The sequence below is a fragment of the Perna viridis genome, chromosome 1, assembly GCF_037379345.1.
Source record: "Perna viridis isolate PV_CMFRI_1.1 ecotype Kerala chromosome 1, ASM3737934v1, whole genome shotgun sequence".
NCBI lineage: Eukaryota > Metazoa > Mollusca > Bivalvia > Mytilida > Mytilidae > Perna > Perna viridis.
The window spans coordinates 51,359,156-51,365,155 of record NC_142445.1 but is presented as its reverse complement, the minus strand read 5'-3'; positions in this window follow the sequence as shown (position 1 = coordinate 51,365,155).

The following is a 6,000-nucleotide window of genomic DNA, read 5'->3' as shown; positions in this document are numbered from 1 at the left end:
TGTGTTTTGTGAAATTACTGTTAAACCAACCATGCTAAAATTTGTCTCCGATCATTCTGAGGTTGATAAAAGGTACTAGTTATTTTTTTTTTTTTTTTTTTTTTTTTAGATGGCAGTGATTTACCGAATGTTCCCTGTGGGAAAATTTTCGATAATTTACACTGTGAAATAAATTCGGCAATTTCACTCTCGAACTTTCTCCCGCCAAACATTATATCAATCCGCCGTTTATAAATTTTATGTTGAAAATAACAATAAATAAGGGAGAAAAGCTATATGATAAATATGATTATCAATTGTTTACAGTGAATAACCAAAATATAATCACTCGTGCCAAGAACGCATGAAGATTTAACTCGTGCGCGGAACACGTTCCACACACTCGTTAAACTAGGCGTTCTTCGGCGCTCGTGATCATATTTTGGTTATTCACTCTATCCAATTAGTCATCTTAAAATTATCATATTTATCAATTGCAATTTTTAGTTAGAAATAATCCTTTTTAAACCAATCTATTTGCACACATAAAAGAATACTTTACACCTATTTATTATTCCCCTACTGAGCTTTTTTAAACAAAAATGTATTTTTTTTAAACCACTAAATATCGTTAGGTACTAAGTTACCGACTTTCTGTTGTCTGGAATGTAAGCTTATAACGTGCCTTATTTGTGATGTACATTATGTAGATCTTATGTAGTTTAAAGTATTGGATGTACAGCACACGAAATTTCTGTCGCATTGTATGTTGTACATTATATACATGTGACAATCTTGACAAAACGACCTTGACTTCTGTACACAGAATTGCACGACCGGATTTGGAAAGCCGCAAACGTTTCCATCTCCATGTGTTCTTTTCCAGACATGCCAGTTTGTACCGCAAGGTTAATGTTTGGGACTTCAATAACAAGCATTTACTTACAAACGAACAGTAGGTAGTATTCCGTACTTAGTCACTCTAAAAATTTCGTAAATTAGTGGAAGGGGATTTTTAATTTGCTTTTTGGATTGAAATATTGAAATAATTAATTTCATATAACTAAAATCGTTTTAAAAGAATTTTTCGGTAATAAAATAATGTATGGAAACATATATGAACTTAAAATGTAATAACGGTATTGATTGTATAGTGAAACCACTTTACAAAATAAAATAAATGTAAGAAATAGTGGGCATCTCTGACTTACTCCGAATAAAATTAGAATGAAAGAAGTTCATATGTTGTTTGCAACTTGTTAATTAGATAGGGGTAAAAATTAGACACTGTCAACTGTGTCACGATTTTAATGACCATTGCACATTTTAATTTAAAAAAAAACCGCCTCGGTGATCTCAGGGAAGTGTGCTCGCCTCGGTTGCGGGAGGTCGAGGATTCGATCACGGCTGAGTCACACCAAAGACTTAATAAATTTGGTAGTCACTGCTTCTTCGCCATGCACGCGGTATTTATGGGTTAGAGTGGAGATTGGTTGGATCGGAGCCAGAATAATATGTTGTCCGGATGGTATGCCTGCTACGAGCTGTTTGCCAGTGGGCTAGCACAATGAAGATCCGACTCAGCGTGCCGGTCTTAGTAAAAAGTAGGGTCTGTTCGATTTGTCAGTCGTTCTCGTCCTGATATGCATGGAATATCTGACATAGGACGTTAAAAAAAATCAATCAAACAATAAGGTAAAAAAACGCAAGTACACATTTATTCGTCACCTTTTCTACAGAACAGTTGACCTCTGTCTCCCTTTCATGTTTTATTGTGCTGTTACAACATAATCGATCTAAATATTAACTTTTGATAAAACAATCTTACTCATTGCTTCGTGTCGACTTGCACTAACACACTTTTCTTGTTCTATTGTTCGAACAGGAAACCAATGCAGGATGAATCAGTGACTTATAATCAATAAAATAACATGTGCTTATCTTAATAACATTTTGAGTAATTTTACAAAACGGTATGTGAACTTTGCATAAGTTTGCAGTCATCCATTTGTGTTATTGAATTTTTAGTTAATGACAACCTGTGGTTGCAAAAAGTTTATGATGATGAAATTTTGAATTTTAATATAACATGTTCAGCGAACTCTCAATTTAATTCTATATATTATTCTCATAGAACTATTAAACACTGGTACATCCAGCTCTGTGCATTTTGATCTGTTATAAACTGTCAATTAGATCAAATTTTCATGCTTTTTATCTTTTATTATCTCAATTGTGTATTGATTAATTAAAAAATTTATTTTGAGCACCAATTTATCAGATTAAGCACGTTTTAAATGAATTATTTGATTTATTATGACTTTTATTGATATTTTCAATGTTGGTATTTGAATATTGCATATTTTACATTTGTCACTTCATCAATAACACATTTTATTTTACACCTTGTCAGTTCTAAATTCTTATGTCACCGCTGCAAAAAGTTCAATCACACAAATCGTTTGTGTTCTTTCTAAAAACAACGAACAAAAGTGAAGAGAAAAAAATGTATCATTCTGGGTTTCTTGTCTTACTTGAGTCTTTCAGTTTCTGTATCCTTGTTTCTTTTCTTGGACTTCGTTCTTTGAGTTTTTGATTTTAGATTGAACTTGGTTGCCCCCGATTACACAAACAAAACGGAGAAAATGGAGAAAAGACCAAGAGATGTACTGAAAATTTAAAAACGCTGTCTTTTTCTTATTTTTTTTACAATAAGTAAATTCGTGGAATATTTTTTTAAAACATCTCTGGCATGCAAAAATATCTTCAAATATGAAGTTAATGTTGTTACTGTTCTATATCTGATTTTGTCATTAATCTTTAATGGTTAATTAGACAGCACTTGATTGAATTTTAAAAAAAATGAAATAATCTTATGATAAATTATTTGTCTTATTTGAAATAAATACCTTATCCGTTTAAAAAGATATAAGTGTTATATCATCAAAGTTAGTATTGTGCTGTAGCATCACTCTTGTGTATCAATTTTTACTTGTGTAAAAGCCCAGTTTCCGAACACGTTATATCGTGAAAATTTAAGCTTACTCGCTAAAAATAATCACTAGTGTATTTTGGTGTAAAAAAGAATGACTTAATTTAGAAGAAAAAATACAAAGCTGTTACAACATTTTCGTGTCAAAATGACGTCACGAAGAATCGTTTATATTCAACTTTTAAACACTTATTACGAAATTGGAAGGTTTAGGTGAAGTTTTAATCCGGACACATTGGTCACATGGCTCAACAAACTGAAGATTGTTTTGATAGAAAAGCTTTTAATTGGAATATCTAACCTGTCGATGCATGTGATCGCCAACACGGACAGGTGTAACGAAAATAACAAGTGTTGTCCCAAACTTGGTAAAATTTGCATATGTTGGCTCCATTTTGCGATAATTTTTCCATGTTATGGATAGATGAACTGCAAAAAGTGTTTTGATGAGAAAAAAAAAATAAACACATATTGTATTAAATATTTTACAAAATTCATAATTATTTTATCAAGTTTATTTTCGAAGCGGAATTCGATACAATCCGAACACACACCTTTGTAATTGCATTAAGTCTTCTGGAATCGGTACTAACTACAAACCCTGATTTTCGCGGATTTTAAAGTTATTGTTGGTATGACAGCTATCCACCTTGTATAATGCATTTTGCGATAATTGCCAACATTGTGTTTTAGTAAACATTATTTTGATGGAACACGTAAATAACAATTAACTGAAATTTTTATAGATTTAGTCATTTACCACAAATTATCATTTGTAACAGTCGCCTTCTAATTGACATTCATTATCCTTTATTAGGCGTTGGTTACATGTTATCTATTAAAAATCAGCCAGTTTCAATATATTAATTCCTAATCTCCGATACTTCCTAGACCTGCACCTACATATTCTGCTATGAATACATAGAACATTCAGTGGGCGAGTTCAAGGTCAAACACCGAAAACTGTTTGGTATTGTCTCGATAGTGCATGCATGCTGAGAGAGATTAAGTAACTGATCAAATAGAATGTGTATAAAAAATATTTGTGCAAAGGTTACGTTCTTTCAAAAGTGAACTCATTGCTTCACATGGTAAATTAAAAAAAAAAACAAGAATTACAAGACCGCGCTACGTCCATTTTAAACAACTCAGAATATATGTTCTGTATTGGTCTTTTATATTTTGATATCTTTTGCCGTTCTTTTGCATTAGAAGTTTGCTCTCTTATTTGTATTCGTTGGTTTCATGTTCCTAAGATCAGCTAAATATCGTGATACACTGTGTATCTGTATATACTGTACATGTAACAGGACAATTTTAATTTTTTTTTTACGTTCTTTCAAAAGTGAACTCATTGCTTCATATGGTAAATTAAAAAAAAACCAAGAATTACAAGACCGCGCTACGTCCATTTTAAACAACTCAGACTATATGTTCTGTATTGGTCTTTTATATTTTGATATCTTTTGCCGTTCTTTTGCATTAGAAGTTTGCTCTCTTATTTGTATTCGTTGGTTTCATGTTCCTAAGATCAGCTAAATATCGTGATACACTGTGTATCTGTATATACTGTACATGTAACAGGACAATTTTAATTTTTTTTTTACGTTCTTTCAAAAGTGAACTCATTGCTTCATATGGTAAATTAAAAAAAAAAAAAACAAGAATTACAAGACCGCGCTACGTCCATTTTAAACAACTCAGAATATATGTTCTGTATTGGTCTTTTATATTTTGATATCTTTTGCCGTTCTTTTGCATTAGCAGTTTGCTCTCTTATTTGTATTCGTTGGTTTCATGTTCCTAAGATCAGCTAAATATCGTGATACACTGTGTATCTGTATATACTGTACATGTAACAGGACAATTTTAATTTTTTTTTCAATTCGATCTTATCTCCCAATATTTATTCAGTAATGTATGATTTACCTTTCTCAGGCCCCTACGAACCATACTAACTTGCATTTAGTTTTAGTATATATTAATAGGAGTACAGGTAAACTGACGCAAATCAGTTGCCATAATAATTCTGTTGCAATTGAAACATTTTCAAATTTATCAGGTGCACATGATATTTTTTTTAAATGTAAATGACGCTGAAAGATTCTTTTCTTCTTTATAATGAATACTTTAAGGGAACACACCGTTTGCTGAAGAATTTCTACATTCTTATTTATTTTAAATCTGACATTTCATTCATTTGTCATGTAATGACGGTGTCTACTTATGGAATATAGCAATTTCAAAAAGCTTACGTACAACTAAATTCATAAATTATTTGACGTTTTATTACAGTAAACAATTTGTCACTCCTACAATATGCAGATTTTTTAATCCGGATTTGCGTACTAAGTTTATAGAAAGGGAGCAAGATTGTGAAGCTTAAAAGTAGTTTGGGTAGTATAAATGTTCAGTTCTTCGGAAATCGATGCCATGTCAAGTCGATCCGGAAATCAAAATCAAAAGGTCAAATTAGTTCCCAAAATTAGAAAATCATGTTCATATTAATTTTTAACTAGTTCATTGACGGTTCCTACTAAAACAATAAAATTTGTTTTCTCGTCGCCCCAAGGTATGAGTAATAGAAAAAATTAACTACCACCCGCAAGCCACAAATTGACACATCTATATAAGGGCATATCACATACGGAGAATATGTATAAATACGAGAAACATATCAGAGGCAATTATCTACGTAATTATCTTGTTTTCAAGACATTTGATTGACTAAACACTAGCATTAAATTGAAAACACATTCTAGAAAATACGTCAGAAGGAAAACAACTGCTATTGTTATACACAGGGAACAAAAACGCTATCTACATCATGAGAGTGTCGTTTTATATTGGATTATTTTCCGTTTATTTGATAAGGTGTTTCGTCAGTGGTGGACCTGTGACGACAAATTTTCCCGAAAACGAAAATATATCCTTTACTGAAGGAGCGATTGATACCTCATCGGAAGTTACCGCGAAGGAAACAAAATCTCTTATAACATCCTCGATGCCCTCTGTACATACATCGTTTC